Here is an 11,478-nt window from a genome sequence, read left to right on the forward strand (position 1 = left end):
AGTTTTGTATACGGGTCATACTCTACTGTTATAATATATCAAATGAAGTATATTTACTATATAAATCAGACCCGAAACTCAGATTTCTAATTTGACTCTTTTATAATCTTTTAAATGACCAAAATGCCCTTCTAAGGCATAAATTGAGTTTAAAATCATTCGGGGCATAATAGAACATAACTTACTGATATTATATCATATTTAAAGCACATTATCTTAGGGAACTTGCATTTGACTCTTTTGGCTACCCGTAACGCCCTTTTTGCGTTCGGTTCGGTTTACGTAACTAGTTTGCGTAAATTGACCGAAACGGGTCAAACGTTATCATTTTTGTCTCAAAATCCAGAATGTATTTAGTATACCTATATTAAACAAGTATCCAAACTTGTCGGATCTAAATCACATTCTATCCGGTCTTTCGCTTAATCGTGCGCTTGTACCGTATCGTCCTTATAACTAACCGGTCTAAGCTTAGGCTTAAATAAAAGACCCGTTAGAAATCTAATAGGTTATTATAAACCTTTGTTCCAGATTAGGAGGCCCAGTAAAAGCTATCTACACTTACCAATTGTGATTCATACTTGCTCAGGTAAATACATTTTGACTTATTTTCCCTATACGGGCTTGGGGTACGGTATATAGAATACCGCTTGATCGAGCGCACAAATCCTGCGCCTTGGGTGTACAGTCTTGAATAGTTTGTGCGACTCGTTTAAACAGTCTTGTCTTACTTTAGGCTTTGGGGGGGGGTTATTGACCGTGTCCCGGATATCCTTGGCATTATCTTACGAGATGGCCACGACCAGAGCACGGGGTGTAGGCGTACACCCGACGTGTATAACTCTTTAATGTGGTGTGTCATTTAATCTTTAGCCCGGACATCAGATCCCGGGCCACCAAAAGTACGAGTACATGTAATTCGTTCACAAGTTTATATTGCATAATTATCCCAAGTTAATAAAAATATTTATGCCTTGTGCATTTAAATCAATTTTCAATCATTTTCAAAATGAGTCAGTTGATTTGTATTTACCAGTGTAAACTGACGTATTTTTCCCAAAAGGTTAAGTACAGGTACTATACGAACTAGGCTGGCTGTTTTCCTAAGAGCGTCCACTATAGTCTCGCAAGCTCGGACGACAAATAAACTGTTGAACAATTTATCTTATTTTATTGATCCGCCTGTGGATCCGTTTCAACTACTTATGATGTTTATTATTACATTTTAAATAAAGTTGAAATGTATCTATTTCTGCTTCCGCTGTGCATTGTTATATTGTGTTGTTTGTCTATGACGACGCCAACTACGTCACGTACCCCACACCGGGCCCACCGGTGACACGTGGAGATCGGGGTGTGACATGAAATCTGATTTTGGCCCTCTAAGTTGGAGTTCATACTTCATACCTGAGGGTAATCGGATTCAAATCTTGCGAGGACCTTTTGTAAGTATTCTTTCGTTCTTTTCATTCGTTTTTATCATTAAAGTCAAACTGCGTTTGACTTTCTGCTTTGACCAGTTTATGGTCAACGTGAAGTTTGATTGAACTTCATAACGTGAGCGTAATCATGATGGTTATAGTCCCTAGTAACTATACCTACTGATTACCACGTTATCTAGGCTCAGTGACGAGTCGTAGCTTCGGCCAGAATACGTATTCTCGCGTATTTTGTAACCAAGCTACCTTTAGGTATCAAAACCGTTTGTTTTGATACCAAACCTATTTTCTAACTTTGTTAAACATGTTTCGACATGTTTAGCTCGTCACTTTTTATATTAGTGCTTATGTAGAGTCGTAAGTCAAAGCGGACTAAACACCCGCTTAGACTTACGAACTAGACCCGTTTGGTCGATCTTTAGGATCCGACCAAACATGTTTAGTGACCATAGTTGTATAGGGAATAACCTTCCGAGGTTATACCTTATGGTTACTTCGTTTAAGTAGTTGTATGATAGGTAGTTTATATGCCTTAGGAAAATTACAAAAATACCCTTTTTATGCATAATTGATGTTTAAGCATATGTGACCCAAACTTTTGTCACTTAACTGATTATGCAACATAATTAAATATGTTTAGGCATATAATACTTGTCATAGGACTAGTTAAGCGGTCCGAATACGTTTTACGCGAACGACACGTTAAAGTAGCGCAAGCTACCTAAACGAGTCATAATGGGTCATAAGCACTTAGGATAGGTTTCATTTTAGTATGTAGGCCTTGTTAAACCATATCATATGAGTTTCCACGCTCATTTGGTTCACGAGACCTCATACTATCCGATCTCCCGATTTAGGTCCGGTTTATTTATGTAGTTATCAATATTAGGTGCCGTTTGATTCCATGCTCCCTCTAGCTTGCTTGGTAGTTGTTCAAGACTCCTAAGCACTCTCAAGTGAGTACATAGTCCCCTCTTTTACTGTTTTCAACTGTTTAGGGGTGAAACATGTGTACCTATTTGTTATGTTCTTGTTTTCAAAAGTATAATTGATTATACATACTAGTACTTGTCTTTTTACAAACTAAATGATTATTTATGGGTTAAACTCTAATTTTTCTTAAAGATTATAAAAATTAATGTTTGGAATAGTACTTATTTTTGTTCACCAGACCGGTTGGTAGTATGATATAGCGCTATAGGATTTGACACCCCATTACTGTTGTCATAGAATGTCTGAAACCAATTTGTTGCTCCATCCAAATAGGGATTGCCTTTGTGGTATTTCTATAGTCTCAAAGGTTTATTTTGATGCACTAGGTCTGAATGAATTCTTAAATCACACTATTTTTGTATATTAAATTATACTCCCAAAAGTATAGTTTGATATGCTCTCATATGGAATATTGTACAAAAACCAACATATATTTTGTTAATCATTAAAACATAGTTTGATATGTTATTTTCATAATCCAAAGCATAGTTTTAATATGTTATTTTCAAACCAAAACATAGTTTAATATGTTATTTATAAATCCAAAGTATACTTTTAATATACTACTGAAAATTATTATTTTTAACAACTAAAGTATATTTAATATACTATTTGTTTTACAATTGGGTTTTGGTTAGTGTTTAGATAACGGGATGGGTGTAATATGATGAAAACATGGTAGATACGCCGCTGATACTTCTTATATATAAGTGTTTTCATCACATTACATACCGTGGCGTTATTTTGTACACTTGGGTTAACGATTTTGGAACTAAAATATATCTTAATATATTACTTATTCAACTTTCTTAAAACCAAAGTATATTTTTATATATATACTATAAATCTTTTTATCAAAATGTTGTTTTTCAAACAATATATTTTATACAAACTCAATTTACTTAATTATTTAATTACCTATGTATTATTATTTTGTATCATCTCATTTCTGATAAATTTTAGTATGATTTATAAAAGAAAACCTTTTTCAAGGATCATGACTACTTTTATTAAAACCTTTTCTTTAAACTTATAAGTCATGAATCCAAAATCAATAAAACCTATGTATCTCACAGGCATTTTTATACTGACGTACCTATTTTTACACATGTTTCAGGTGCTGCTTTGTGATGACTGATGATATATGCTACACTTAGGATGGACTCGTGCTTTAGCGACTTTAAAACTTGAAAGATAATAGTTGTACTTATTTGATTGTATTAAAACAATGAGTTCATTTATTCAATAAAACAAAATTATTTATTCTATGGTTGTGAAACAATGATTCCGTTACAACACTCCCCGACGTTTCCGCCACGTCTTGTTGTTTTACGTGGTCAGGGTGTGACAGAAAAGTTGGTATCAGAGCCAATGGTTATAGAGAATTAGGTTATTAGTAATGCTTTGACCTAGACTATAACCTTCCTAGGACCCTAACGCGAGTTATCTCGTGTTTAGTCTTAAAACAATACCGTCACTTATCCTTAGGTGACAACCACAATAAGAACACAAATTTCATTTCCATCTTGAAAACTAATCATCTGTTCTAGGATGATTTATTATAAGGTTTTGAACCCTTTAAGTTTTCAAAATCTCGTCAAAGTTTGGGTCTAAATAATGTGAACACGTGGAAACTGGAAGGGTGGGTGCCTGTACCCTGGGTCTTCTATCTAAGGCTAGAGTGTTCGTACAAATCCGCAGTATCGGACCAGTCACTCTTACATGGGAACTCTTTGGGGCGAGTGTCCACTTATAGGCGAGCATGTCTTCGCGGTACATTATATTGACCCATTTACTTTGATTAGTCTCCGTCTCATTTGTTTGCCTTAGGTAACAAACAAATGATCGCAATTTTATGCATTGTTATTCTGTTTTCATTTCCCTTGTTTCCTCCCATTTCTCCCATTTTCTTCATGGTGCCTCTTCATCGCAACAACAATGTCCGAACTAGGTGCTGCAATTGTCCATCAATTAGGCACCGTACTACTAGAAGGCCGTTGATTTAGCTATCACCGTGACTCGTCTCAGGGATGAAGCCATACAAGGGAACCGCTCCTTAGAGCAATCAATGCCACCGTCATCATCCAAATCAAATACCTTGTTTCAAATGTACCCACGGTGGACGATGGGGACATTTGGTTAACATGTGCCGCTTTGCAATCCAAAGCAAAGCTGTTACAAATCCTGCTGCTGCTGGTCAACCTTCAAACTCTGCTTCATATGTCGCCTGGCATATCTAGCACCTCAACCTCCTGAACTTTCTACCTTGTGTATCAACTAAAATTTTTATATATATACTATAAATCTTTTTATCAAAATGTTGTTTTTCAAACAATATATTTTATACAAACTCATTTTACTTAATTATTTAATTACCTATGTATTATTATTTTGTATCATCTGATTTCTTATAAATTTTAGTATGATTTATAAAAGAAAACCTTTTTCAAGGATCATCATGACTACTTTTATTAAAACCTTTTCTTTAAACTTATAAGTCATGAATCCTAAATCAATAAAACCTATGTATCTCACAGGCATTTTTATGCTGACGTACCTATTTTTATACATGTTTCAGGTGCTGCTTTGTGATGACTGATGATATATGCTACACTTAGGATGGACTCGTGCTTTAGCGACTTTAAAACTTGAAAGATAATAGTTGTACTTATTTGATGGTATTAAAACAATGAGTTCATTTATTCAATAAAACAAAATTATTTATTCCATGGTTGTGAAACAATGATTCTGTTACAACACTCCCCGACGTTTCCGCCACGTCTTGTTGTTTTACGTGGTCGGGGTGTGACACGGAACAAGTTGAAGTTCAATTTTTAAATATTTTGAAGTTCAATTAATTATTTTATTGTTAAACGGTTTTGACATATTTAAGATCCCCATATTTAATTATTAACGTATAACAATTTATTGTTAAACCGTTTCAAGATTTCTTCCCCTATATATACCACTACTTCTTCATAAAATCCCCATTCTGCATTCAACATCTCATGAAAATATCCTTTACACCCATAGATTTCACACCTTCCAAATATGTTCAGACCCCCTGAAATTGATTTGTTTGAAGTTGCCTTAATTGAAGATGACGTTTTCCTAATCTTTAGAATTGTCGTTGTTTGTACTCGACAATACTTGTCTGATGGCATGGGTGTCAGCCGATTTCCCCGTCCACGTGCTCTGATCACTACAAAGTGTTCAAGAGCTCATCTACAAAGAACACGTGATGCATCAAACGGGTTGTTTGGCACATGACAATGAAGAAACTGCGAACAACCCGTCCCATATCACTTCCGCCAAAGTGTAAACAACGTGTCGATGGAACTTACCAGTTCAAGACGTTTATCATTGGTAGGTGTTTTGATGCAAATTCCGGAAGTAGCGGTTTGGCAAAGTTATTTGAAGACTATTTACTTCAGTCGGAAATAGCAGTTTGGCGTAGTTATGTTTGTTTGAAACACGTGATTTCAAACACGTCTTGTAGCAAATATCTGGTTTTAGGTTATATTTTATTTTGTTTTTTCGTTTTTTTAATGTAATGTTTAGTATTTATGTTTGTATATTAATATAAAAATGGTTTTGTCTGTAAACGTAGAAAAGTAAAATTATTTTGCTGTTTAACCGATTGGACTGTTTGGGAAAATCCCGACATTAACATAAACTAACAAATAGATTTCGTACAACTTTATTTAATATTTTTATAACATAAATTTCCAAACAAAATATTAAATTAAAATTAAAATTAATCAGCGATAATTTTCTTTGGAACGGGTTGTTTGCAGTCTTTTCGACGATGTTGCGGCTTCGTTATCAGCCATCAACATTATAGCACGTTACTACAAGACCTAGCTAACACATTGGGACTTCAAATGTGTTTTGATCTTCGTTAACCACCCTAAAGGGGTGGAATCGTCAAACGTGCTGTAGAAGGCCCCCCAGCAGCAGCGGAGTAAATATAAAACTGAGGAAAACATCATGTAGACACAAAAACATCATGTAGACACAAACTCTCAGATAATTTTTCCATACTACATTTTTCTAATATTTGACAATCGCAACCGGAACCAGATTTTTTAACAAACATGGTTGCCATAAGTTGCTATGATTTTTAATTTTTAGAGTAGTATTTATAGGCCACGAAGTATTAAAAATATTTTCTTTTATAATTATTTTAGGGAATTGTTTTATAATGAAAGACAAAATTCTGACCATCCATCAATGAACATTGAAAAACGGGAATGGTCTGGCTGACGCAATGGAGAAGTCTCGCTGACGCAATGGAGAAGGCACGCTGCCGCAAAAGGGAAGTCCCGCTGATGCACCGGAGTGGTTCCTCTGACGCACCGCCGGACTGGAATGGTCCGGGCGATGCACCGAAATGGTCAGGCCGACACACCGAATTTTTTTCCAGCTTATTGAAAAAAAATCCCTATGAACTTTTTAAATTATATGTAGGTCAAGAAATTGGCGTTGGTTCATTTTCTGGAAGTCAACGCACTGATTTCAAATGCCCCAATTTAAACGATAATGTTTTTTATACTAATGAGTTTAATGATTGTCATAAAGGTAATTTTTGATTCTGAAAACCAATTACCTATTTCTTTCAATGTTATAGAAAAAGGGTGGCAGCGGGACTCGAACCCGCGTGCCTACCCGGTCCAACCCAACACTAACACACGCATCAATTATTTATTTATTTACTTTTTGAATTTTTTTTACTATTAAACAAATATAATTTACTAATATAATTTTAAAAATTTTATTAAAATTTGCTAAACATAGCGGCCAGCATACAGTTGATCAGCCATAAATCTTCTATATTTCATACAAGCATCTTGAATGTTTCCTTCTTCCCATTTGAGTGAACGGTTTTGAACTAAATTTTGTAGTAATATACATACGATAACCCCAAAATTTCGTCGACCGTGATGAACACACGTAGGCTATACAACATCCCCAGCATATTCTAATGCGTCAGCCTCGCTGAGTCCAATATTTTCCCAATAACCTATACGTTCTAGAAACCATAGGAATGCCGACTCGAATTCGATAAGAGTTTCGTATATTCTCTATTCTCTGGTGGACGTAAAACGAATCACCACAATTAATTGCATCGCAATTGTTTGTATAATAAACAATAATAGTTAGTGACGGCATTTCAATCTTAATAATGGTCCAATTTTCTTCGTCTCTTGACACCGGTGTGTATACCTGACAAACGTTAAGTTAACATAAATTTTGTAGTATCGGAAAAAAAAGTTACTATTATTTTTACCGTATCGACATCCCACAACGCAGGATATATTCCGCTAGAGCCATTTACATATCCGTAAGCATCATGATGTTGTTCTAAAAGGAGATTGAGAAATTGAGGTGGGAGCACCGTCCAGCGATTACTGACTGATGACATGGCAATTCCGGGATTTTCATTTTTCTTCGTCTCCACGAGCCAGTTACACCATGCTCCTACATGCTGTGTACAATATTTTGATATTTTAACTTTTTAATATAAAGTTTAAATATATTACACAATTACCGTTTGTTGAATAAAACCGTTTCCACAGAAACCTAATAGGCAACCCCACCGGTGTTTATCTAGAGGTGTGCTCCAAATATAGCAGGAACAACATGAAGAACAATCACCCGCATAATAAAAGTCAAGAACTTTTTGAGACCAATTTTCCTGTTGTTACTTATCATTGGCCCAGATAGTGTTTTCTACTGATTCCAGAATGTTACTGGAACGCCTCCCGGTTACCATCATGCTCACACACACTAATGGACAAGGTAGGTGACGAGGTATGGTACTTGACCCGACCCGAGCGGTCGAACTTTCCTGCTATTTATCACTTTTATGTTAAATATTATTATTATTATTGCGAACTAACCCGCGAAGCCCAGCGCGTTGTAGTTTGTATACTATACTAGGCTGTGGGCTTGTAGAGACAACCCCTAACTAGGCTTGGCCCATTGAGGTTAGGGTTTCCCATATCTCCTATATAAGGAGGTCTCCACCTCCATATTAGGGCATCGAATATGGGGCAACACTTTTGTAGCTGGAAATAGGGGATTCTTCCCCTACCGGCCGTCTCTACTTTCCCCACGTTCTTTTCTTCTTATTTGCAGGTCTAGGATTCGGGCGAAGAAGACGAGGTGTGGCCATATCCGTATCCATCACCGTAGAAGTTCCGACCCGCACAGGTCCATGCTTCTTCATTGGCGCCATCCGTGGGACTCGACATAAACCACACCTCGCTTTTCCTTCCTACCCAGGTCCACCTTTGTTCAAAGGGGATACTCAGTTCCGGGTTAAATAAGGCGCACACCTTCAGTTTTATAAGGTTTTCACAAGCCAAAATATCGAGATCTATCTTCCGTTGGGTTATATGCCATGGAATCAAGTAAGTCATTTACCCTTTTTACATTAATACAAGGTTTGAGAAAACCAAGGTATGATAAAAATACTCCATTGTCATTATTTACATGCTCAGAGTGTCTAATAAAAAATCAAAGTTCCTTCACTAGTCGATCACATCCTGTTGCACAAACTGGTTGACTATCATCCTCCTTTAGCTGAATAGGAATTTTGACTTCACTAGTCAGACCCCAATTGTTGAGTTACACATGTAATTGACTTCTTATATTTGTGTACTGTACCCAATTGTTGACTTTCATACGCTATTGACTTTATCCAATTGGAACTACGACCAGTGCACCACGAAGCTCTGACACATATGGCGGGTAGCGTCCGCGACTGGATCCGGTCCGCCTTCACCGAGCATGCTCCACCGCGCGGGTGGCAGACTTGTCAGCGGTTCTCGCGGGCTACGTGGCATACACACATGAAGGAGACTAGAACCCAAAATTTCCGCCCGTCCCTGGCCGGTGACCGTATTGGTCACACAACCTCCGGCGGACACCAGAGCTAATCATGCCACTCCATGCGCAATCGTAACATACCTCCGGTACCACGTATAATGAGGAATTCCTCCGTCAACACGCCCACGCGGATACAAACCCCTCATACCATGCGCAACCGGGACACATGTCACCATTCACGCGTATGCAGACACGAAACCAACCATCGTGCGGAACCTAACTACACCCTGCTGGGATATCACACTTCACCATGCGCGCGGACATGCCCGTGCGCCATCTCATTCCGCCATCTGCGGCAGATAACCATCATGAAACACTCCTGCTCAACTGTGCACCACCTAATTCACATCACCAACACCCGCGCCGTGCGGCCCGCGCCACTGTCCTTCGGTGAAAGTCGTACACGTGCAGTTCACACGGATACTTTTCAAACTTGCACAACATTTTATGACATTTACATTCGGCCAGCTCATGATACCCTACATCTTAGTGTTCGGACATGTTAGTAGCCCAACTTTAAAAGATCTTAGCGCTTGGACATGTAGTCACTAATTGTATGCCACATGATAGCACTTCGCTAGCTCATACTACCTTACATCTTTTAATGTTATCAAGAAAAATCAAATATAAACACTGCATTCCCACCACGATCTAATAACATTTGGATGTAGCACAATGGATACCAAAGGAGAAACTAATGTTCGTTCAGGCAAACAAATTACATGCACAGCTGCTGTGGCATGGGGTCCTAGGCAACCTCTCTCCGTAAAACAAATTCCCATTAAACCCCCTTAGAAATTCGAGGTCCGAATCAAAATCCTTTTCACTTCAATCTGCCATACAGATCTTAGTGGTCGAACCTCCTCGCGGGAACACTCTTTTCGCCGACGTCGCTCATAGCGGACGCCTTATATTACCCCGCCACATATAGCGGGTACATTTTCTGTCTCGTACCATTCCGCGCCATAATGCACACGTCGCCACCCGGGTCGGGTGGGCAAAATATGGTGCCGCCACATGATCCGGTGGGCGACTCGGGAGAAGCTTAAACAACTATTTTCCTTAATCTTACGAAAAGGCGGATACAACTTCATTTATCACACAGTTAGTCGTGCCATCCGTGACTCGCCTATCCTGGTGTCGTTGCGAGGTGACACGCTTTTCTCCATGCGGCTCGCGTCCACGCACCGACACTCTTGCTTTGACGCCCCTGCTTCGGCTGGCCTTTGCGCCACTTGCCTTACGCCGATCGGCTATCACGCCATTTACCTTTTCCTGGTTGCCCCAATCAGCAACGGACAGTTTTTATGATTACGCCAACTCGGGTGATGACTTACTTTGCCGCGCCATTCCCAGCGTGCACTTCCTTCGTCATTTTTGGCCTAATAATCCCCTCTCAAGCATATGCTTGGTTGAAACTCGAATCACCTTACTATATGGCACTCTCAAGCGAGATTCGTTGTTAAATCAGCACACTCTTAGACACCTTACTGATTGGGTTACGAGGTCGTCCCAACCCGCCACTATCGGCGGAAGCTTTTATTCTACTTGCCACTATCGACGAAAGATTTTGTTCAACCCGCCGCCACCGGCAGAAGCTTTTATTCACCATGGAACATTTCACACGGACATTTTTATCCACCCACGCCTCTGGCAGAAGCTTTCATTCTACCCGCCACCCGGGCAAAATTTTTCGTTCTCTCCTACCTTCTCCGGCGGACACCTTCCTTGCTCGCGCCATCTCCGGGAGCACCGACCTAGGTCACGCCTTTGGTTACGCTTATAAATTTACTTTACTATACAACAAAACACGAGGGTGCCTATTGGAAATTCTCAGCTGTTATGCAGAGAGATATGTCTTCCAACCTTCTTGCCTATTATTATAAATGGGGTTGTGGCACATTTAGTCACGCCACCACTGTAGCGCCTACATCGCCACCGCTCCACCCGTGTATGTCGCACATACACCGGCGTGTCGCTTTAATTCATGTTACCAGAGCTTTTAACGGAACCAAGTCAATTATAATGGTTCAATACTTTCCTCTTTATACTACACCACATTTTACATGTGCCGATGCTTTATAGCACGAGATCGTACAACCTCTATTGCACCACTTTTAAACAAATATGAGCATATATCCATTTAACCAGG

Source organism: Helianthus annuus, chromosome 8 (genome assembly GCF_002127325.2).
Source record: "Helianthus annuus cultivar XRQ/B chromosome 8, HanXRQr2.0-SUNRISE, whole genome shotgun sequence".
NCBI classification, from domain to species: Eukaryota; Viridiplantae; Streptophyta; class Magnoliopsida; order Asterales; family Asteraceae; genus Helianthus; species Helianthus annuus.